The sequence below is a fragment of the Cyanistes caeruleus genome, chromosome 3, assembly GCF_971803275.1.
Source record: "Cyanistes caeruleus chromosome 3, bCyaCae1.hap1.1, whole genome shotgun sequence".
NCBI classification, from domain to species: Eukaryota; Metazoa; Chordata; class Aves; order Passeriformes; family Paridae; genus Cyanistes; species Cyanistes caeruleus.
The window spans coordinates 64,661,018-64,686,854 of record NC_141703.1 but is presented as its reverse complement, the minus strand read 5'-3'; the positions used below and the strand labels follow the sequence as shown (position 1 = coordinate 64,686,854).

Below are 25,837 nucleotides of genomic sequence, written 5' to 3'. Positions count from 1 at the left end.
ATGTACCAGTACTTAAGGCCCCACAAATCAAATCAGTGTTGCTACACTAAATGTTGGAGCTCAGAGCAGTTGGCCTAGTTCAAGATATCACAACAGCAGCTGCATGTGCTTCCGCCCAATCCACAATTAGCCTAGAACATCAGTAGGTGAAATAAAATAAGCATCCAGCTTGCCAGCGGACTATTCAAATCTGCATACAGTAATTTTTTTTTCCACTCTTGTTGAAAGCCATTTAGTTGCCTATTGAGATTGCAAGACTATTCATTCCTATTTCTGCTCCATGAATAAAGTCAACCTAGCCTAGGAAATCATACACATGACCAGATGAAAAATTTTCTCAGGTCTGTGGACCAGTTACCAAATACCCACCATTTACTATTGGACCTGAGGCATTTACATCACACGTGGTCATATCCTCTATAGACACTCACACATAAGTGCCTCAATCTGAATTAAACCCTCTCTTTAAACCAAATTAAAAACTGTGCTTTTGGTGGCAACAAAATTGAAAAGATCCCTTGGAATGATAAAACTTTCATTGTATCTGTATTTGTGTTTAGAGAATTGCAAGAGGAGATTCAAACACTTGGTAGGACAAGGGTGACAATGACAGAATAGAACAAAGTTTACAACAGAGGGTTCCCTGGTGCCCTTTGAAAACATCTGAGGAAATATGAAATGCTGGAGGTGTGTGCAGAACATGAACAAGAGCTGCCATTTCACAGAATATCAAATGGAGTTCTGTCATGGGGAGGCAGAAAAAGTCAAGGCAGCAGTGGCTGAAGGCGCCTACACTGTCATGCAGTAGTTGATTAGGACATAAGGTCAGAGACAGCATGGTTGTGCTTTATTTAGAAGTAATGAAGACAGAACAAAGAGAATTAAGTTCTGCACAGACTAAAGTAACAAGTGTTTATGCCAGGGATCTTCCTCTGGTCTGTCTTTTCTGCATGAATGTACTGGAAGAATTAAGAATCCTGTGGTGGTGGTGAGGCTGTAGGCAGCCTGTGTGAGCAAGAGCAAAAATTAATCACACAACCAGTACTTCTTACATAGCAATATGGGATTTCATATTAGCACTAACATTCATGCAGTATTATATGACCACACAGTCCTTTCCAAAGTACTATGACCCATCACAGATGCATGTTTACAACCCAGCACAAAAATGGAACACCCAGCTAGGATATGCTGTGTATAAGCTATTGCTGAGGCTAATTCTGGAAATAAATTAGTTTAAAGGAAGAACATGTGAAAGAGATGAGGGAGTTTTTCAGGTCAGAACTGTGATGGGGATAAGTTATTGTGATTGACTGTACACAAGCAGCAAAATTTCTGTTAGGGAAAGGAATTAAGTATAGAGAGGAAAAGGAACAGATATAGGGCCAAGTATACTGCTCATCAATTCAGATGTCTATTTGTTAGTGGATGTAAATTAGGCAGGAGGGGACATGGATTACACTATCTGTATTTTTGCCTCCTAATTAGAGCAGAAGGACAGGTAAGTGAATTTTAATGAGAAGCTCTTCCATGAAAACCACATCTACCATCCTGATAAGTGAAAAGCCAGCTGTCAAGGATGTTGAAATATCTCTATTGCCATGTAACATAAGTTAGCCTTAAACTGCAAAAAGTTTTTAGAAAATGAGCCTGTGTGACCATCACAAGGCTTATATCTCACACTGTGCTCTTGGAATGTTGTTCTACAAGATTTAAGTGTAGTCCTACTTGACTGTTCTTCTGAGGTGTGGTTTCAACAATACAGTTATCTTTGTTTTAATACCTTTGCTATGCACCAAATATTACTTGCTATATAAAACCCTTTGGCTAATGCACAGATCCTTCATAACTCGGAGCACCTGATTGCCACTAGATCAATAGTGCTATTGTATGTGCGGTCTTTTTTTTTTCAAGCGTTATTAATTCACTATTAATTTCTTTGACAAGGTATTTTAATAAAGCAAAAAGCTTGTGGTGGGTTGGCACTTAGGAAAAAAAGTGAGGAACACCCACGGAAGTGAGGGCTCTGAGAGTGGCTGCTGGGAGTTTCTTTGCCTGAAACCTGGCCAATAGCTGGCCAGTTCTGAGAATTGACAGTATTTTTTACCACTGAAAAGTGAGTGAATATTTCTGAATACCAAATATTGTGTATACCTCTGTGAATACCACCTTTTAAAGCTAAGCCTGGGAGCTTCTGGCTCTCTTTGTTTCTGGCCTTGAAAGGTATTGGAGCTCTGGTGCAGCTGGGCCCCGTTCTCCCGCGGCCTGTGAGGCCTGGTGGGGGCTGGGCTCGGCCTCCCATGATTCCTGGGCGGGGGATGGAGCCTGTGAGGATTTCCCCAGCCCCTGGCCAGGACCGGGCTCTGCTGTGCCTCTCCCAGGAAGGCTTCCAGGTCCTATTCCAGCAGGGTGGCTGAAGCCTTTCCCTGGGGGACCCTGGCTCTTGGCTGGTCCGGGCCATGGCTGTTCACATTCCCCCATGGCCAGCACAGAGGGCTCTAAGCTGAGAACTGTCTGCTCCTTCCCTGAGGCTGCTGGGCTGAGGGAGACACCTGAAATCCGTCATCCTGAATATCTGCCGTGGTGTGGGCAAGATTTTAAGCCTTTCACTACCTAGATGAGACCTGCAGACTTAAATCTCTTCTCTAGAAGAGGAAAGTGGGAGCAATCAACTTGCAAAGAGACAACATAAGACATCAAAGTCAGTAAGGGAAGGAATCAAGCCTCAGATGGGAAGAGAATGAGGAGATGCTTTAATAAGCTGAAACATTATTTCGGTAAGACCATGGAGATGGACAATAATTCCTTTAATTCATGAAAGAGTATTAGGGGGAATGAACTATTCAAACTGTAAATCTAAGCAAAGGTACCCATTGATGAAGCTGAGCAGATGGTGGAGTAGTTGTGATCCTGTGAGATGCTGGAACAGAGAGAGAACAGTGAGAGTTGATGAAGACCCTTTGGCCCCAGGGAGAGAAGAAAACCTCTGTTCCCAGAGATGATCACAGAGACAGAGAACCTTTGCCTTTGAATAACTCACCCTTAAAATAATACCCCTTGAGTTCATGGCCCATGAACACACCTCAGAGTGGTATGAAAATTGGAGGAGGACCTGATGGCAGAGAGTTTTCTTTCCGGGCGGCTGCCATCATGGGAATGAAAAAGCCATGAGAAAACTGTTTTCTTGTAGAGAACTGTCCATGGAATGACAAGAGAGAACTTCTGTACAAAGACTGACAAAAAGACTATTGTATAGTTGGGTCTGCTTTAACCACCTGGTTTTGTCTCTATGTTGTCAGTTGGGAAAAGGAAAAAAAGTGGGATGGGGAGAAAACGTTTCTGGAAGTTTTATTATGGTTTCTTATTCTTATTTATTATGGTTTCTTATTTATTATTAATAAACTTTCTTTATTCCTTTTAAGTTTTAAGCCTGTTTTGCCCTCCTAATACATATCTCACAGCAAGAGATAAGTAAGTTTTCTCGTGATTTTTAGCTGGTGCTTTAAGACCACCACAAAGCTAATGTCAGTGTTTTGGTTTTTTTTTAATATCCTGTTTCCTGTGAATTCAATTTGAATTCTGAGAAAGTGTCAGATGACAACTCACGCACTTCTATTCAAAAAAGCAACAACTTGTTTGAACACTACAAACAGGCCTAAGCTTTTCTGATAGCAGTATTTTGATCATTGTTTCCCATTGCAGATGTTAGGACATAAGTCATGAAAACTACAGTCTAAACAATCAGGTTGTTTTTCTAAATCATGTGTAAGAGTTTGGGAATATGATGAAGATGAGCATTTTAAAGGCAAAAAGCAGAAATAACAAAAATAATGATTCACAGGAAAGGGGGAAAAAAAATATTTGCTTATAAGAAAAGGCAACTAGCTGTGAAAAATGTACAGCTGACCTAACTCGTTCGAAACTGTAAGTTCTTAAACTGAATATTTGATAGTGGAATGAGAATTAAAAGGATAGATCCTATTATGCCTGGAAATCAAAATAAAGGGGAGAAGATTATTTTGTGTGGACTGAGGCAACAGCCATCATTCTGTCTAGTACTGGCTAATTTTACCATACTTGATCCAATAGCTGCCAACTGTGAACAGGAAAACAAAAATAAAAACAAAAACAAAAACACACAAAAAGTAAAAAAAACAAGATCCTTTTTTAACAGGAAACTCTAAAATGTAAGCAAATAGCACAGGTTATAAAAAAAAAATATCCATCTACCATGTCATGCGGCATTAAAATTCCTTCCCCCTCTAGCCTTTCCCCCCAAAATGGGATAATTTTGACATGAGCAGTTTTGAAGCCATATATGGGGCTCTGAAGACAGACGCCCCCCTGACACAGTTTCTGAGCCATGGACAAGGATAGTTTGTCTACAAGCAGCTGTAATGGATTGTACCCTTAGCCATCTGCTGATGTTCAGTTCATCAGCGTCTCACTTACAGAATTGCCATCAAAGAAATCTGCAATTGGTGACCATTTAATACACATTGGAAGCTGTGGTAGGTAAGCTCTTGCTTCAGAACTGGTTTATTCAACCCTGCAAGAAAAGTGGTAAGACAGCTGAACACAAAGCTGTGCCAGTCACCCTCACCTGTGAACCCAGAAAGAGCAGCTCTTGTGATCTCACCACTTGAAAGATTTAAATAATTCACATTCCTTAGGGTCTGTATACAACTGGCAAGAATAATGTCCTTCCAGCATCTGTATTCAGCAACAATCACAACCACTGTGAAGAAATCCTGGCATACCTTACAAGAGAAATAAACAGATGAACAGAGTTGTTTGGAACTAAGAGAAAAAATATTTTTTTTAAAATCAAGAAACAAGAAATAAATGTCAAACTTTTGTTTTATTGAATCCCAGAGGTATTTCTGCCTCTGGTACGTGTCTCTGTAGCATTATCCTGCTATGGCCACCTACACAGTTCTGTCATCCTCATTTTTCCATCTCTTTATGTTCCACCTCTGAGTGAGGCTCTGCAAGCCATTAGCCAGCAGCTCAGCTCTAACTTGTAAATGTTAGACATGCTGAGAGGACACAGGTAGGAGGAAGGAAGACAGAAGGAAAACAGTCCCATGAGAGATGCTTTTTTACAATAACACCTGAAATCCTTTCTTCTAGGGACTTTGCTGTTTCTTTCTTGCTCCTTGTAGCAAGCCAGCATTTCAAATGCCACTGAATGCTCCTGGAGATCAACCAAAGCTTTTGGACCTTAAAGAAGATGCTGCATTATTGCTGGATGTTTAGTGGGATCTGTGCCACTCAGATGGACCCTGACATTGCAGGAGAGACAGGAAGGACTGGGTTTGGTTTTGATTTTGTACCTGATGGTGCCTTCCTGACAAACATCAGCGGCAGCAAAATCCCAGCTCTTGAGCTGGCACTTGATGGCATCTCTCCCTGTACAGACAGCAGCGATTCTTTCTTAGAATCCTGGCTCTTATTTTCTTAGGCTTATTTGGGGGACTGCAACCATGTAGCACAGCTGAGACAGTCCTTCTGGCACTCGGGCAATGTCAAAAACAAAGAACTGGATGGGAAACAGGCAGTCTGGGCCAATATCAGGCCCAGAGACAGCAATTGAGGTTACGTGCTGACCGGTGCTGTCCCACAAAGCCTGCAGTGTTGAGGGAGGCCCTGGGGAGCCAAGGCAGCAGGTCAGGGCCAGCATCAAGGATGCAGGCACAGCTGGATGCAGGCACAGCTGCTGCACAGCTGGTCCCTGCTCATGCTGCATCCCTTCAGCTTAAAACAGCCCCCCAGGGAGAGGAGCATCACACCTGCCCCACAATGGTTCATGTCTGGGAGGAGGTGACCCTGTACTCAATTCCAGTCAACTCTCTAATGCTGCCAGAGATACTTCTAGAAGAAGGATGCACTCTGTGACCTGACAATGACTGCTTGAGGACATAAATCCTTTTTCTTTTTGGCTAGCTAACCGGGCAAACATCTGTCTATAACACCAATATGTGTTCTTGCTGCTCTCACTGGGGAGAGATGGTGGGAGGTGAAGACAAAGATCATCACAACACTATAAAAAAAATGTAGCTTTTTACTTCCACACTTGTCCTTAACTCTTCCATATTTTGAGAGGGAATATGTATATAAATTTGGATAAAAACCATAGCATCTGCTTTCACTCTTGATTAGGGGGAAACATGACAAATTTGCAGGACATCCTCAGCTACATATCCTTTTGCTGAAAAGGGTTTGGAATGATTTTTAAAATTAAAAATAAATTACTTAAAAGCCTGGCAGTGTTTAAAAGTTGTCTGTTAAAATAAACAGAAGTCCTGCCACCCTAAGACTGGAATTTCATCATGTACATCATAATTTTCCTTCTGGTTACAGGAGAAAGGAGGGAAGGGGAGGGGAGAGAAGGGGAGGGGAGGGGAGAGGGAGAGGGAGAGGGAGAGAAGTAGAAAGTATAGAAAGAGTGGTAAAATACTGGAATGATCTGTTCGGGGAGGTCAAAAAAACTGAGCATATTCCTTCTCTACTAGGCTGCGGAAACAGTTGAACATTTTGTGGAAGTTTTGGTCTCATGTTTTTCTCCTTTGTGAAGAGTTGCATAGGAGTATAGCAATCACAAAATTCTCCTCCTTTCTCATTGGATAATACACAGGATGAGAAGAAAGGAACATAGTTTTATAGATAATTGGTTCCTGTCACTCTTAGAAGTTGTAAAGGTTTCTTCTTTTTAACATTAAGACAGTCAGGGTCATCAGGGTGGTGACGGGAAAGGCAGTGAGTCTATTTCCTGCTGCAATCAAAGCTTTAATTTGCAATCAGATCCTCTTAATAGAAATGAGACTGGGTTAGGATAGGTCACAGTGACCGGGTTGCCTGACTTTTCATCTTGTGTGACTTTGAGCAAGTTACTTATCCTTTCACTATTCACCCAACACTTTGTGATTCATAATGTGCATTATAACTGCAGCTACAAAAAAGTGACTCCAGCAATCACTTGTCATTTAGTTGGATTTTATTTTTTAAAATGTATACACCAGACCTTGACAACCCTGCCAGCAAAGAGATTAATAACTTCATAATCCCAGAGCATTACACAAAATGTGTGGTTTTATTAAACCAAATTCTGCAGAAGCAGGAATGCACAGCAATGACTTTTCAACTGAGAAAAAACACATGCCCTCAATTTTCCTTATAAGCCTTACCAAAAGTGGGTTGTTTTCTCATAGCAAGTCCTGGAGTTCTACATATGTGGGCTATTTCTGGGCAACAGTAGAGAAATCTTCACAAATAAACATCATTGTCCTTAGTAAGGAAAGATTTGGGAACAAATGCTATACACTGGAGACAGTCCTTCTGCAGGCCATTTTTCTTTGTGGAAGTGTGGTTTTGAAGGTTCCTTCTCTGCTTAGTGCAGCTATATAGGTTTCTTTCCAGAGTGACTGATGCTCTTTTTAAACATTCCACAGCCACTCCCATTCCCTCAGAAGGGAAGTGTCTCCTCTGGCAGCCAGCAGGCAGTCACATCAAGCTGCTCCCACTCTGAGGAGCCAAGCTGCCACCAGCAAGATAGAAAAAAGAAATCTTTTACTCTGGAATCACCACTGGAAAAGCACTTCTAGTATGCTATTTCCCTTCAACCTGCATATCTCAAAGCAGTAAGTGAAGCTAACACCCAGACAGGACATGACAGAAGCTGCATAGAAAAACACCTCTTTTGGGAACATACCTGCAATATGATTCTCTTCCATTTTTGCTTTTTTTACATTGAAATAGATTCCCTTTGTGCTCTGTAGAATGGGACTGCCTGTTATTTGAACCCCAGTGGGGCTGTTATTTGGCCCCCAACTGACCCTTTGGGGGCAATCATTTTTGTTTCTGTCAGCATCCCTCACTAACCATTAAGAAAAACAAGTGCAAAGATGAGTGATCTTAATGAGTGCACCCTGCATGTATGCTTAGGCATTTCATGACATAGCTCCTAAAAGATTTCTCCATTCTGTTTAGAATGCAGATATAGTTAAAAGTATGCATCACAGATGAATAATAATAAAAAAAACCAGTCATTTCTGAAACAAGCAGTTTCTCTGCATGCTGCTGTGGTCTCTGGCAGCCTGGACGGAGGAGGGCCTGAAAAATGAAATGAATCATCGTAATTCTTATATTGAGCATGAGTTCCTATGAGTGAAATATCTTGCTTCAGATGACAGCAGTAAGAAAACAACCCACTTCCCCTCCCCTTTCCACCTTCCAGAATTCTGTGCCTCTTTCCTTTACCATAGACAGAAAGCTTTCCTGCATAAAAGGACTCAGAGAAATATAAAATGTTTTCCCTTTTATAGGCATTTTACAACTGCAGAGGTCAGCTAAACACAGTCTCTCCCTGATGAAAAGTCTGTCCTTTGCCAGAAATGGCGAGTTTGGGCAGAGGGCTGCACCTTCAGCCAGCTTAGAGATCGACTGCTTACTGTGGGGTGTGTCTTACTAATTGCTGCATTAGCTAACAATCCTCCTTCCTCCCTCTCCTGCCAAACGCTGCTGAGACCTAGGACTGATGAATATATGTCGTTTCTTTCTTTTCCTCTCCCTGCTTTCTTCTTGGTATGCAATTCCTACTCAGACCATGCTGACATGCAGTTTTAGGAGCTCCTATGATCCGACCAGCAGCTTTCCTCAAGCCACTGGCATGGAGAGGTGATTATCATGCTTCCAGGGAAGAGCTGCCAGCAGAGCTGTAGGGCTCTTTTACTAGGTACAAATGCAGGCATGCTCTGTGTACAGCGGAAGAAAATCAGGACTGACTGCACATGCCTAAAAAAATGTTAATTTTCTCAAAAAGCTGTGTCCTGTTAGGGATACAGAATGATGTGTGAGAGACAGAGACATACAGTACTGTGCATTTACAAGAGCCAGTTTTGGAAACACCACTTTCTTTCCAACCTGCAAAAGACAGAAATTGTTGGAAAGACTTGCACTTTTCCCTTCTTCACAGATGCCCAGTTCCTATAGGTAATATCTCTAGTAGGTTACTCTGTTTATATAAGCACAGTACATTTGACGCAAAAGAACAGGTCTTGAATGATAGAAAGCGTGTTTCTCTGTTCATCAGAATCATGGTCCTCAGGGTAAAAAAATATAAACAAATTATTTATCTTCATAAATAGTGAGGGACAGTGCTGAGCCCTGCACTTTTTGCACAGCCATCTTCTGTATTATTCATGAATATTTTTAAAGTTTTTAAGCTCAGCACTGTCACTTCAGTCCTTGAAAAAAAAAAAATAAAAAAAATCCAGCCTCTGGGATGAAATCAGCCACCAAATTGATTGTCCAGATTCAAACCAGTTAAGAGTGTACCCTTCATTTGTATACTGTCAATTTGTTCTTAAATCTTCCCATTTCACTGAATTTTTGAAATTTCAGTGAAATCTCTGAATTGTGATATATATCTACAACTCCAAATGGCTCATTCCTCAGATTTCCTAAGTTAATCATACCAGTGAGCTACTAATATCATAGTAATATCATATCATTTTTCCCACAATAAGCGTATTCCCATTGACTGCCTTCACTATGAACATCCATGCTCAGTGAAGTTCTGGACTACCTTTTGAACATACTCAGGTCTGACAAAGACAGTAACTTTGCTGATATCAGATGGTTTGGGAGCATCATTTCATGAGAAACATTTGGTGAAATTATAATTTCTGAGGTTATATCCAGATTGTTCTTCTTGTAAAGGGTTTCCACCCTGACTTGAGTATTTCATCCTATTTATCTTGTGTCTCCTACCTTATATTAAATACAGATTTATAGTATAGTATAGTATAGTATAGTATAGTATAGTATAGTATAGTATAGTATAGCCTTCTGAATAACAGGCCACAAAATTTTATGTTACTTGCAATACCACAAGTATTGTAGACGTGGAGATATTTCATGTCATAATACCCCAAAACAGGACCAAAAATGGTGTGCTGAAGTAAGCAGGCATGATTTGTCACCTCGCCTATCAAATCAAGGAAATTCAATAATGCACAATGAAAATCCAGTGTACTGTAATTAAATTCAATTAAAATCAAGTGCAGACTCTGCAAAAGACATATGAACACAGAAATAATTAAAGAAATTTACACTTTCTAAGGAAAACATTGTCCATAATTCACTTTTAACTGTGAAATAAATCTCCACTGAAACCCATTATCAAAATATATAATTTGGAGACTTTAGAGAGTTTATTCTGTTTCACATGCAAATCATATTCTCATTATTGGGGTTTGATTAATTACTTGCATGTTATTCTACCTCAGAAACAAAAATATAATTTAATATTTATATTAAAGAACATATTTCTCACAACATTTCCAGTTCTTCTCCACAAGAAAATAAATGATTTTGTTTTTCAATAGCCACAGCTGAAAATTATATAATTCAATGAATTGCAGGACTCCACTAAAGAAGTCCAAAAGCACAAGTGACAGTATAAATATAATATATAATATATTTATATATATTTGTATAATATATACAAATACAGTGTAGCCACATATTACCAACTTATTTCTGGGTAAAAAATAACCAGAATGCAGGTTAGATCACTAAGGTACTGGCAAGTTTTTTAGATGAGAGTTGTAGTGAAATATAGCAAAAAGGAAAGTGAAACATCTTTACACCTCACGGGATGTAAAAGTGTGAAATATTTTCAATCTTTTTTTTCCAAGTCAGTTGTTGATAAACTCAGTTCACATCTCCATATAAGGACAAATAATGACAGTCAGAAATGCCACAAACCCATAATGAAATGTGCTCAACTTTCCCTGCACTATATATTTTGACATAATTTCTCATAGGATTGCTGTCCAAATAATCCAAATAATGATGGGTTTTTTTCAGCTCAGCAGAGTGATATCCAACAGAGTAGTGGCCGGGATGTGGTGGGCCAAGAATCAGACTGATCCTCTCTTGGAAAAGGTTTGAACCCATCTTTTAGGAGAATATCATCACTCTAGTGAGAAGACACTGGATACCCGTTTCTCCTTTTCCAACTGTAATTTGAAATAAAGAGCCTTGGCTGCATCGAAAAAAAGCAGGACCAGCAGGTGAAAGGAGGTGATTCTTCACCTCCACTCCAGTTTAAAGTACTGTGTCCAGCTCTGGACACAATGTAAGAAGGACATGGACCTGTTGGAGTAGGTTCAGAGGAGGGTCACAGATATGATTAGAGGGCTGGAACATCTCTCCTAATGAAACAGACTGAGAGAAGTGTGATTGTTCATCCTGGAAAAGAAAAGGCTCCAGGGAGACCAACCACAAGTTTCCTGGTGAAGTTGTGGATGCTTCATCCATGAAAGTGTTGAAGGCCAGGCTGGATGGGGCTCTGAGCAACCTGACCTAGTGTAAGGTGTCCCTGTCCACGGCAAGGGGTTTGGAACTAAATGATCTTTAAGGTCCCTATAAACCCAAACCATTATATGAGTCTGTATTTTCAGCAGAAAAAAACATGGATTTTTCACTCCAATAAAGTGACTCCCTGCAGCTCACAGTTAGAGATTCATATCCTTGAAAACACTCTGTTGCTGAGGATGGTGATCCCCAGTATGTTGAATAGGGTTTTTGCAGATCCCATCCTCAAAACTTGGAACAGACATCAGTGAAGGGATCCCCTGATCTTGCTAAGACAAGCACCAATGAAGTAAACCAGCAATGCAGCTCTAAATTCTATTTGTATACATGGGGCATGCTCAGTGTCCAGGACTGTGCTGTTTTAAATGTACCTCTTTACAAAATAACTACCTGAACAAAATTGATATAAAATTTCTATGCCCATTAATTCTTAGAGACAACAACAGTTGTGAAAACCTTCATGAACACTCACTTATGAAAGTCAATTTCTCAGAAGACCTGACTTAAGTTTTCAAAAATCCTCTTGTTAATTTTGGCAGAGAATACTTCAGAAACAATTACCAAGAACACAAAAATTTCTTAATTCATTGTTTGTTTATGGATAACACTTGTCACATAGGATTTCTTGCAATATGAGAAATTCGTGGTGTACTTGCTTTCAAGAAAATTTATTTATTCTGTAATCTGACAGGGTGATATTCAAAAGTCAGCAGTATGGGGTGAGCTGATCAAATGCTGGTGATTTCCTTGTTGTTTCCAACTTCTTATTACAAAAAGGTAAAATGTATTAAATTCAATGCATAAATATTCTCTGTGGATAAAAATGCATGAAAATTTCTGCCTTAAGATATCTGGTCCAAATTATGAATAATTTTAAAATCCCTGATTTCATATGAAATGTCTTTTTGCAAGTGTTTTTTATCTGGATCACAGATTTTAAAGCTAGAAGACCCAATATCTATCAGTTTAAACTGATTTTCTATTATAAAATACAAACTTTTCTCCCAGTGAATACAGGGAGCTTTGACTGAATGAAAACTAATATTTTTAAAAGCCTAGACCATGCTAATCTAATGATTTCTTGCTCTAATGTACTGCAACTCTCAATAAATGTTTCCAGTGTCTAATTACTCATGCAGATGTTATTTCCAGTTTGAACCTACCACAGTTTTATCTCCAGCCATTTGGCATAGATTTTGTTGTGATATTCAAGATCAAGTTTGAGCTTTCAGTACATTTTTCCTAAAACTTTTGCAGTTAAAAACTTTTCTGCAAACATAACCAAAAACATCTTCCTTTAATTTATTGAAAACATAAATGTGAGTTATTGTCTGATAGAATTCTCCTGCCAATGTTATCATATTAATCTAATTTTTCAGACTTTTTATACACCAATGCACAATTCTTATTATTTCTTTTGTCTTTCTTCTTCTTCAACATTGGTTTGTTTTGAAAGAGTTTATATACTTCAATATAGAGCTCTGGCATTGGATGCATTTTTAAATCTTGCTGTAGTGGAGCTAATGTAAAATGTAATCTTCTGCTAACACTTATCTAAGGAACCAGCTGCTTTATTAGGCAATGCAAATCCTAAAATGCAGTTTACTATTTTCCCATTCTAACTAGTTAAATATGTAAATACAGAAAGTCCTAGAAATACAGATCTGAAACACAATATTATTGCCATCCTGAGAATAATTTAACCTAAAATTGTCTGCTGCCTTCTTTGTTTTGCCATTATGCCAATTATAATGCTTATACAATTTTTACATTTTAGAGCCATCCTCATTTTTCGTATCAGACTTTTTCAAAATTATCCCAAATACCATTTAACATGTTCTCCTGATGAATTGAAAACAAGAAAAGGGGGATTAAAACTTTTTGTCAGCTCAGTTTTTCTTTGTATTATCCTATGTTTTTTATGGGGACTTTTTCTTTCTTTATAACCAGCCTATTGTTTTTCTCATTCAGTCCTTTTTATTTATCTTGCATAGCCACTTAAAAAAAATCAGTAGCCCTTTATTCATTCAGCAGAAATATTTACTTCTTTAAAAGAAAAATTATTTTATCCTGTATGCACTGCGTCAAAGCTTCGGTTCTGTTCATTTTGAAGACATGACATTTCTTGATAATCTTTACATTAAACTAGTTTGTGGTGACATTTTGAAGTACTCATTATCCTGTCTGAAGTCTTGATAGCATTAGCCTTTAAATTGGCTTCAGCTTTGGTATAAAATGGCAGCTAAAAATTCAAGTGGCTGATTTTGGTACATGATGAAAGCTTAATAGATGTACACAATTAATTAGAATTACATGCATATGAAGGACACAGTTCCTCAACCAAAGCTTTTTTCCTATTTTCCAATAGCAACCATTGAAATTGCATTGGGATTTCATCCATTACATACTCATACTTCCTCTGGAAAACTCAATTTGTGTTCCTACCTTCAACATAGATTTTTGTGTATGACCTGAACATAATTCTCATTACCTTAGGAATTAAACTCTCAGGATTACATTTACTTATTTAACAATCTGCTAGAAAAACTAGTTCTATAATCTCTACAACTCATTAGAATGAGATAAAAACATCAAAGTTACTAAATGAAAAAACCCCATAAACCTCTTGCCTAGGAATACTGAAGGCAGATGGGCAGTCAAAAGGAATGGCTCTCACCTGCATAAATTACACCAGTTGTGCTGAATTGAAAGGGCACTAAAAATTCTCATTGGTACACTAATTTTCTTTCAGCTATTTTAGGCTCTCAGAACTGTATCAGAAGCATAAACATGTGGCCCAATATGTAACAGCCACTCTCCAGCAGACTTTCTTCTGGAGATGTATTAGCCACACAGAGAGCCAAGCTACAGCTGGTCACTCTCTCTCCTTTTGTCATTATCCTCCAATTCATTCAGCTCCCACAAAGAACAGATGAACCAATAGAGGATACTGGGAGTTATTCTTCCACCTCCACACTAGGCACAAATACCCTGACCTTTCACCTGAGAAAATAAAAAGATATTCTGGTTTCTCAGATGGAGAAAACAACAAGTCAATACACATTCTGGATGGAATATTCTTCAGTAAGATATAAAGTCTACTTTAAGCTTAATATTAGAAAATAAGACTGCAATGAATTCATAATCCTCAGGATGATCATTTATGAGAATGATTATATTTGACAACAAATAATACAAAATCTATTAATAAAATACCTTTGGCAGGGAAAAGTAATAATTCCAGTGTATAAAATTTCTTTTCATCTGGTGTTTGTTTAATCACAGGTTTTGGCTGCAGTAGAAGACAGCACTGATGTTATAATTTGATACTTTTCTTCTCTAATCTTATCTCTGTTGAAATAAAGATGATTTGATATTTGGATTTTAACCAAAATATCTGAAACACAAGATATTTTATAGATGTGCATTTTCATTAACTTTGATGGCCTTGTTGTCAATATATGGTGGCATGAGCTAAACCCAAACTTCTTCTAACTTGAATGAATGACGGTAAAAACTTAGAAAAGTGCAAATGCCATGATATCCTTTCAGAATACACAATTTATTCTGAACCCTGAAAAATTCCTCCCTTTTAATTCTCTGTCATTGGAGCAGAACTTGACGTTCTCATCCCTCCCTTTTTCTGCCTTTTCATTTTTTCTTTCCATTTAAGGATTGCTCTTTATCCAGAGGGTGTTTGGGCACTAGGACAGGCTCCCAAGGACAGTGGTTGAAGCATCTGTGTGACAGAGCCCAGGAAGTGTTTGGACAATGCTCTCAGGCCCATGGTGTGACTCTCAAGGTGTCTGTGCAGACACTTCTTGTCCTGATCCTGGTGCATCCCTTCCAACTCAGCATAATCTATGACTCTGTGAGCTTAATCTAAATTATACTGTTATAATTTTACCTTTCTTTCTCTCAGAGACTGTCACTGCCCATTCTGTTCCATAGGGTTCAAACTTTCGCAGTCCTGCCATATCATAGGTGGGCCTTGTTTCCTTGACACAGTGTAACTCTTTATCAGTCTACCCACCCTTTCCAGCCAAATCTTGGCTTTCTATGTATATATTTATGCAGATTGAAAGAAGTCTGACATAGCTGGAGCATTTCCTTTGTTTTAATTACAATATAGAACAATATAGTACCACTAAGGAAAGCATATCTCTTATCTTTCAAAACTAAATCATGTTCTGAATATTTTCACAAAAAATCCTGTGCAATTAAATTTTTGCTGTATTTCCATTACTTTTATGTGTATTTATATTCCTTTTCCCCTTACATGAAGGAAAAAAATTCTTTTAGAGAACATAAATTTTGCTGACAACTGATTATTCAGTTTCCTCCCATTTCCTTATCTTTTCACATCATGAATATTTCCAGCACTGTCTTCAACACATTCCTCATAAGTACTGTCAGTCTGATTTAAGAAAAGAAGACTCTGTTCAGCTCCATTGCCCAGAATTATAGCAAGCTCTTTTACACCACAAAATACACACTGTGAGATTCATAAACTTACAGAATGGTTTGGCTTGGAAAAAACCTTACAGATCACCTGGTTCCAGGCCTCTGCCATGGGCAGGACACCTTCCACTAGGCCAGGTTGCTCAAAGCCCCATCCAGACTGGTGCTGAACATTTCCAGGGATGGGACATCCACAGCTTCTCTGTTCCATCACCTCACCACCTTCACAGTAAAAAAGTTCCTCCTAATATCTAATCTAAACCCAGCCTCTTACTGCAGCTGTTTTCTCTTGTAGCACAGAGCAAGCATTTAAGTGCACGACTACAATCTTAATACACCTTGATACGATGATCCAAGGTATCTGCATGTGCGCCCCATGTCCATGTGATTTTGTGTGAAAGTTTTCTTCATGAGGAAAGGCAGATAAACAACAGCTTCTAAAAAATGTCCATGTTGAAGAGCCCTTTCTGCAGTATTATCCTTCTAACCCCCAAGCAGGGCAGAAATATTTTAATAGAAAAGGAGAAAAGGGAGGTAGGGTATAACTTATAGATTATTGTGCTCTCTCTTTTTTTTTTTCCCCAAGAGTTTAAAAAGCCTAATTTTGGACTGTCAGGAACATACTGTTACAATACTGAATCTCTTGAAAAGTTTTAATTCTTTAGTAGGTATAATAATAGAAATAAGGAAAATGCAAATCAAGACAATTCAATAAAGGAAGACAAAGAGAGGCCAAGGAGGCAAAATGGCATGGACTGTTCTCGTCAGGTCCCATCAGTGCTTTTGACAGCAGTGTAGTTCCATTTAAAACTACAAGCAACTTACCTTGTCAACAAAGATATATTTTTCTCCTTCAGACACAGAAAGAAACAAAAAGGCAAATCTAAGAGCAGTCTGAAATTACCTTATTTTTGAGTGTTAGACACACTATAACATATTTCTTACTGCTCATATAAAACAATGCCTTTCTCCTATTTAAGCTATTAGATCACCCTCTTGAATCATAACCCCTCCCATTTCAGACACTCATTCCTTTAGTGAGGCCAGTAACTTTCCTTTTATTGAATCATGCCTTGTATTTGACTAATGCAAACCTTTCAGAGAGACATCTAGCTTTGATTTAAAAATAGCAGAAGATATGCCATTTCCCTTACAGAAATGCTCTCCAAGCTTAATCACTGTCATTGTTTGAAATTCTGTCTTACTTTCAGCTGTCAGCTGCTAAATAATGGAGGCATCAGGATGGTAGTCCATGTACCCCAGCGAAGCAGTCTCTGGGCTCTGTCTCCAGGGAAAGGACCCTCATGGGGGTAATTCAGAGCACCAGAAGTTTGCCTTCTGCTCTGATTGTCCCCATGAACATACTATACAGATGGGAGAAAAAAGCTTTTAGAGGCAAGATCCGGGGCTGAGAAGCAACTTCTGCATATTTCACACCCATGTATTTTTCCATGGAGGTATGTTTACTGTGTAATCAGGCTGTCATTAAGTTCCCTTTCAAATGAGAAAAACAGTTGAAGTACTTAAGCACAACTTCCCTCTCACTAATCCAGGAACCATTTATTTGGATTTTCATTAGAATTTTTAATTTACTTGGTACAAGAAAGATATACCCATCTTATTGGGTCATCTCATTATTTCATTTAAATAAGGATCGCGACATTTGTACAAAGAGGTGACTCTATTCTTCATACTGTAGTGCTACTTGCAATCTCCTTATCTAAACATTCGAGACCCAAAGGCAAATTTGCTTGTTTAGGTGGTTTTTTTTCCCCCTCAGCAGCACAGTGAGGTTAAAATTACTTTTTTCCTCCAGCAGTACTGAATTTACTTCACAGAGGCAAAGAAAGCACATTCAGAGGTGACATCATGAAATCACTTACTTTGAGGACAAAGGGATTGCTTGAGCCTATATCATATAACATAAATACACACTTTAAAAAATATTCCTCATTCCTACATCTCTTTCTTGCTTGCTTTAATGTCAAACTCATCTCCCAGTTAAGATTTTCGCCATATCTAATCTGCACATTCACTGAGGTGAATTACAACTACTATTTCTTGTTTCACATTTGCTGTACATTGAGGACAATGCAACTTCTTCTTTTAATCTTCCATTAGATTTATCTTTTCCAAACTGAACTACCTTTTTTTTTTTTTTTTTTCTTAGGTTCCATTCTTTGGATGGCTGTCCAACCTGATTTCCACCTTGTTTTCCTTGTCCAGCATGTGAACATGTCTGCAAAGTAGAGTGTCCGGTGTGGATGCAGTACTCTACCCTCTGCTTCCAGGTACACGTGAATGGAAACTACTCCTTCATTCAATTTATGTTGATGTTAATATATCCTGGTCTGAAATATGACTTTTTTGGAGGTTGTTTTGTTGTTTGTTTTTTTTTTTTCTTTTTACAGTAGCATTATATTTCTGAACTCTTATGCAGTTTGTGGCAATTATTCCCACTCCTTTACTGGAGTGATCCTGCCGAGACAACGACTCCCAGTTTTGCCTTTTTTGCATTCCATTTCTCTGTTCTAACATGAAGCACTTTGCCATCACCTGCACTACTTTATTCTTGCTGACATCAAACCATCTGTCTAATTTAGCACAGACATTTTGAATTTTCATTGTGTCATTCAGTATTTGTGAGGCAGGAAGCCATCCATAAATTTTACAAATCAGTCTAATGAGAGGTCAAAGTCATTAACAAAACTATTCAATAATACCACACCAAGACAGACCTCCCTGGTACTGGAAACATCCTTTTTCTCTGACAGTGAACAGCTGGTAAACAGTCTTTAAGTATGGTGCAGAATGTCCTGTTTCTTATGTGCTTCTAAGGCAATCACCCATTTTACTTTAATAGAGATTTCATCATGCAGCTCTAGATAACAAACAGAAAGGAATAAGGTACCACAAATAGCGTAGCAAGATAAGACTAGAATATTTACAATATGTAACAGCTCACAGTTGGTTTTACTTTATTTCTGAAGTGTAGTTTCTGTAATAAAAGCAATGAAAATGTATGAAAGCAATTATAGAAGGAGTAAGCCTGTTTTGCAGTTACTACTATATTAAGAGAAAAACAGCACTGCTGCAGAAAAATGAAAAGGTTATCAAAATTACCCATATTGTAGCTGCACACGAATTATCTAAAATTTCCTTTTTTTTTTTTTTTTATCAAATCTTTGGAATATAATCAGTTCCAGTCTTGTTCATTTTTGCTTTATGGTCTGTCATAGTACCAAGAATTTAGAAAACTAGTTTTTCCAAAGCATATACATATCACCAGAGAGAATGGAAATGACATTACAGCTAATACTGTTTCTTTCTGGCTGAAACTATTCCTGTGCAAAATCAGTATAAAATAAATTTAACATTGAAGCAGTTGATAGACTCTGTTTGCCTAAACACAAAAAAATATGGTTAGTTTAAGCTTTATTCTGAAAAGGTACAAAGATGTATTATACACAAAATTACTGCAATGGATTTTATAATTGATTTGGAGAAATCTTAACGGTCATAATGAAGTCATAACCCAAGCCTTGGTATGTTTAAACACATCTTTGTGTATCTCTTGTTTGGAAATGAAGAACCATACCAGTAGTAATTTCATTTTTCGGTTTCTCTGGAAGAGTAGTGAGCAAAACACACGTTATAAGTTCTGAAATATGATTTAACAAAATGTCACTTGCACATTCACATCACTTCTCCATTGACATCAACTTTTCCTGTCAGTGTGTCCCATCATGTTTTAGGAAAGAGGTATCTGAAGAAAAGCCTGAGCAAACATGCTCAAAACACTGTTCTAGTTTGCCAAATTTTCTAAATCACTATCTTACTTGATTTTCATTTTAATTACAAAGTACATTTCTTTTTAAAAATTTATATCCTTAGTTTGTATTTTATAAATTAATGTCCTAGCATTGTCAAATATTACCCATGTCATCCTCTGTTTATTCTGTGTGCATGCACACATTCTTCTAAGTAATTGTCCAAATGCAATTATATACACCAGTGTGTGATTTAGATGGTTTTATATTTGTGCATATAGAACGTACAATTACATAATTAACAGTGAGTGTGTGTGTGTGTGTGTGTGTGTGTGTGTGTGTATGTGTGTGTGTTGGGAAATAATGACTTAGTTAGACTGAGAGCAAGGAGAGAACTGCAAGGCTGGCCAGTTTGATTTTCAGTGAGTAAGAATATGGAGTAGTATGCAGAATTGCTGAAAGGGTAAAGAATTTGGAGAAAGAAATTAGGCCTATGACCAGCTTTGTGAATTCAAACATTTACACAAACTGCATGTAATCAGTGTAGGATAAAATCCTGATGAACAGATAAAGTCCATTACACCTGCTTTGGAAAAAAATAAAATCAGTGAAACAAAGGGAATTTGTATCTAAAGGGATTCTCAGTTTTGATTTTAGAAAATGAAACAGCAAAGAAAAGCTTTTTAGGCCTATGTTATCAGTGTGGAGATGAGAGATCGTAAATCTTCTATCTGAAAACCTAGCATAATTATGGTTACTGCTTTATATATTGCTGCTATGTATTAATATATCAGCAGGTTATAAAAATAAACATAGTAGTCAACTAGAGATTATCTTCTTTGGTTGAATTTCTAATCTGAAAAACACTGGCAAACAACTATGACATCAGTATGAGTTTAAGAACATAGAATGTGAAAATGACCTGAGTATTTGCTCCCAGAAAAAGATGCTGTTTAAATGAATTTGAGATACATGTAGTAATAATAATAATAATAATAATAATAATAATAATAATAATAATAATAATAATAATAATAATAATAATAGTCTGCTTAGCTTTAATAAAGAATATTTTATAAATTCATTTCAGTTAGTTGCTCAGATCAGCCTCAATATTAAAGTGTAATTATAGTATATGCCAGGTGAATGCCGTTCTCTGAAATTAATTACCATGGAGATGGCCTCATTATAATCCATGCTAAAAAGTTCATTTATTTTTTAAGAGCTATGTGTTTCCATTAAATGTGAGTCAAGAAGACTTTAAAGTAAATAATTCAAAGGTGAGGTGTCCTTTTACAGAAATCTTTAAGCAAAAAAGAATAAAAGTCTACCTAAAGTGACATAACATATTTTCTCTAAGAATCAAATCCCAAATTTGACAGCTGGATTATGCCACCCTTCCTGTGCAGAGAAATAACTTTATTGGCTTCTGACTTCTCCCCACTAAGGGCTGATCAGTACAGACTCCTTTCTCAGTGTCCCCTGTGTAAAAGTTGATGATCACAGCCTTAAAAATTGCCTGCCAGAATTTCTTTAAAGAGCAGGTCAGATATGATGAGCATACAGAGGAGAAAACTCCTGGTTAAATCACTTATTGCCTCTACCAACAAAAATAGCAGAAAAGGTCTCTACTATTGTGAATATCAGTTTTTGTTAGCTGGCATCTGAATTTAATGAGAGCTGTAGCTCATATATACTCTGCCTTATGTAGGCATGCAGTCAATGCCTAAATATTAGTCCCTTAGTAAAACAATATTTGTGAAGGCAGTTTAGTGCAGACAGTGAAGGACTAGTGCTTTAAGAGGTCTTCACAAGAGCATATTCACTTAAGTTTAAATGCACAGGACATCCCTTAGGAAGTGATCAGTTTCCTCTCTGCCTTCACTGTCAGTACAGGAATGTGTGTGCTTGCCCCAGAAGAATTGTTTTATTAGGCACTTACAGTGTAGAAATGTGCCAGTGGTGTCACCTGGGAAGGAAATGCCATCACTGGGAGACTTCATAGCAAATTGCTTCTGGAGTGTCACTGCATTGTCCTGGTAAAGAGTTGAGGTGAAGAAAAAAGCTACACGTCTCCAAACATTTCCATAGAACTCTTTTATAGCAATGACACCGGTCCGTTGTCATGTTCAGACCATTCTGTTTTATTAACTGGCACTCCAGATGTCAGTGGAAAATAGAAATATCAAATCACACATAAGTTAACTTCCTAAGCAACATGTGACTTCCAGACTCTGAGGTCTAATCTCTGAGAGTTGTTTTTAGGAAAGTAAGGTATCTAGAAATGCACACAGGAAGTTTTCAGAAGGACCTACCATTAGTGACCTTTCTGAAAACTATATTTACATACCTGAGTATGTTTTTCAGTGCACATGAAATCTGTTCACTTAATAAAGACAACTGGTGAGAGTAATTAGGTGCCTATTCATTGACTGTAGGGTTATAGAATCCTGGAATAATTCAGCCTGGAAGGGACCTCAGGAGATCTCTAATACTACTTCGGCTGTGATCAGACCAAGTTGCTCAATGTTTTTATGTAACTGAGTTTGGGGCATCTCTGGAAACCTCACAGTCTCTCTGACTGATCTTCTCCATGAGGCAGAAAAAACTTCTCAGTTTAGCTTAGTGTATTCTGAACATCAATTCAGTGAGCTTGTGCCCGCTGCCTCTTGCTGTCCCTTGCTCCACTGCAGAGTGCCTGGCTTCATCCTCTCAGTGCTGGAGGGCTCCTAAGCCCCACAAATCACTTTCCTTGAGGGTGAATGAGCCCAGCTCCTTCATTCTCTTCTTGGAGAAAAAATGCTCCAGCCCTCAACAATCTTGGTGGTCCCTTGTTGGGCTCCCTTGAGTTTGGGTCTTTCTTATATTGGGGTCCCAATGATGGGTGGATTATTAAGATGTATGCTTTCAAATATTTCTTTCTGAAATCCACTTTTTCTGCCAAAGGACAATCCAGTATTTTCCAGTTCTTTGCTCACAACACTAGAGCTGGCCTACATAGCACAAATAAGTCTATGCCTAAAATGCCACCATACCTATTTCTAATTAAATCAATATTGGACAAGTCAGTTTGTGGGAAAATCCTCAGCCACAGGTGAATTTCAGTTGCATTCAGACCACTATCTATGACTTAAAACCCTTCAGTACAGGGATGTTCACAGCAAAGCTGGGTATTCAGAGAAATAACATCATTTAGAGCGAGAGTGGCAATCCAATCTCATTCAAAACCCTGTTTCCTCTCAACCAGAAATAGAGTAGCAAAAAAAGGAAGGCTGAGCACCTGGGAAGTCTGTGGTTGAATGTGCTATGCATGTGACTGGGTGAACATTAAAGGAGTAACTCAGATGAAAACTTGTTTTAAAGGTGTCTAGAATCTCTGGTGCACATCCAAATTATAAAGGACAACGTTAGTACACAAATTACTTGCTTTTACAAGTGGCACAGTGTATTCTGTTCTCCGAATGAAAAATTCTCAGCACTTGGGATTCTGAGCAAGCTGTTAACTTATTTTCACCCTAATTAAGTGCACACCATACCTCACTTTTTCTCAGTCCAGCATGGACTGACAGAACTTCTGTGGACAGATTGCTGTTACACTTACTGCAAAGCATGAGCATACTCACTTTTACTACTGCCAAAAAATAATAATTAAAAAAACCAAAACAAAAAACAACCAAAAAAACCCCACAAAACAACAAAACAATCAAACCTAGAGAAAGGGGATTATTAATACTCTAAACATAAATTGCTGCTCTGGAGTAACCAGATATACATTGCTTAATTCTTGGGGCTCCTTTTTGTGGACCACAAGACCTTCCCTTTTGTGCCCTAGGTTTCGTAAGCATCAAAGCTGTGGTCTCCATTCCTCTCTGAGCCAAGGAGAATGAAGAAGACTGTACAAAGACAGACCAACAAAGGCTGGAAATATCTTAGTTCCTCAAAAACTGAAAAAAATTATCACTTTATTACCATACATTTTAGTCTTAGACTTTTCAGGAAGGATATTATATTCTTTCAGAAAAGCAAAGAGATTTGTAAAATTATTGGCAAAGCCGGAACAAGATTCAACTTAAGGCAGGCTGAAAACATTTTGTTTTATAAATGTTTTTCATGTATTTCTTTCTCTAAGAAACCATATAGATTCAGTGCCTGGAAGGAAACAAATGGAAATCTATGTAGAAATCAAAATTGCTACAAGTTCAATAAGTGTTGGATAACTGCTTTGCTGAAAGTAGAATTTAGGCATTTCAGAGTATCTTTAAAAAAGATATTACAGGCTTGAGAAAAGCATGGCAATACACATCCACTTTATAGGTCCAAGGGACATATCTACTATCTCTGAATTTTGAGCACTGTAATCAAACGATACTATTATTTAAACATGATCAACTGTTCTGTTAGTGGTCTTGCACTGTTATTTACTCAAGGGAAAGAAAGATCTCATGATCCCTCTAATTTTCTTATAGGCCTGGAAAAGTATCAGTTGCAGCTCACCAAGGAGTCATGAGGCGTTATTTTAGGAAACACAGAGGAGCTGCTGCTGAGATGAATAAAGAAATAAATAAAGTAATATATTACCTACTGCTAAGGCATTTGTAATGATTTCAGAGACAAAAGAGATAATCAAAAATTCATTCAGATGTGGGACATCTAAAAATCACAGTTAATTAGCCACAATCCATAATTTTATTGTTAAAACCATTGTCTGTAAATTCCATTTTTTAAACCAGTCATGTCTGTGGTAACAGAGTGGTCTGATAAAACTGATAAAACCAGTTTCTGCTGAAATTTTTCCATATCAGATAATCTGAAACAACAAAAAAGTTTTTTGCCTTCTATAATTTCCTGTAAGAATATGGCTCCTGTTTCAGTTTGCAGCTTTGGATCTATATTATATAGTGGAAATATTTATTCATTTGGGTGTTTTTTACTAATTTATTCTCTTTTTGAGGACTAACAACATTTCCCTGATGTTCATTCAAAAAACTATGATAAACATCCTTTTTTGATTGTGAGTAGATTGGAAACTGGAGCAATTTTAAGCAGAAAGAGAGTGCACAAAGGTAATAAATCAGCTGTATCAATGAGTTTACTGGTAATGTCATAATACCACTAGACAGAAATGTTCTCAAAGAGATCCTAAGTACCCACAGGAGAAATAAAGCTCCTGTATTTGAAGCAAACTAACACTGAATCTCTGGGAAAATGTGCACTAGAAAAAAATACTGAGAGGTGAAAAAATACATGGGATTGGAACTTCTGCCTTTCACCAGCCCTTGAGAACAAATAGATGTACATGTGATGTGGATATATGTGACTGCATGCAAGAGTACGTGCACAGGCAAAGGTGAGGGTGACACCCTTTGGTGCTGCAAAGGCTGCCAGATGTCCCAGATAAAGTGTGTGTTTGTGGGGAAAGTATATTATTAGGCTTAATTGAATCAAAGCACACTATTGCAACATGGGGAAACTACCATTTGTACTTTTACATTTGTAGTTTACTTACAACTATAACAGTCTTTGACAATATTGGAGGCCCAGGCTCAGCTTGTCTTTATTGTAGAATTAACCTTTCATACAGGGTATTTTGATAAATATCATGCTGTTTACTCCATCCATTTACCTTTTAAACCTATTTTATACAGGAGCTAACAGGCCAGGTATATCTGTATTAATAATGTGTGATAAAACCATATTTCTAGCCACTGATTTTTGAAAAGTCATCAAAGAGAATCCTACAGCATTCTATGAAAAGACAAGGATTATGCTCTATCAGGCATCCAGCCTATGCTAGTTAAGGACTGCCAGGTGACACCCCAAGAAAACTTTGCTGCCTTCAGTTTCACCAAAGTTTGACTCTGTTTGAGCACAGGAAAATCTTTCTCTTGCAAATTTACACTTGCAAGGGGCCCTCTGACATCACAGCTCTAGAACTGATTATGTGGAGAGAGCTCACTGAAATAGCTTGGCTGAAGTGAAGCATTGTCCTTTTTAATCTAAAATCTGAAGTTTTGGCTTACTACCTGGTGAAACTTGGAAGGAACAAAGCTGTTCTATTACTATTTTTATAAAAATCCTTTCTTCCAAGTTGCCTACAAAATTATCAGTGTGCTCTGATCTCTACTGCTTATCACTTATTGAACTCCAACTTTAACAATGTGATTTTACTGGCTTTGTTTGCTGCACAAATTGCAGCCTTTCATCATTGCTTGTGTGAAACATTG

General features: G+C 37.8%; 1 long non-coding RNA gene across 1 annotated transcript in view; it reads left to right on the top strand.

Moving 5' to 3' along the window:
• Nucleotides 1-2,007: 2,007 nt before the first annotated feature.
• LOC147654200 (uncharacterized) overlaps nt 2,008-25,837 on the top strand; it is a 48,321-nt gene continuing 24,491 nt past the window's right edge. Inside the window, exons 1-2 of the long non-coding RNA XR_015284687.1 lie at nt 2,008-2,116; nt 18,014-18,134. This is a non-coding gene — a long non-coding RNA (uncharacterized LOC147654200). The remainder of the gene's footprint in view (nt 2,117-18,013; nt 18,135-25,837) is intronic.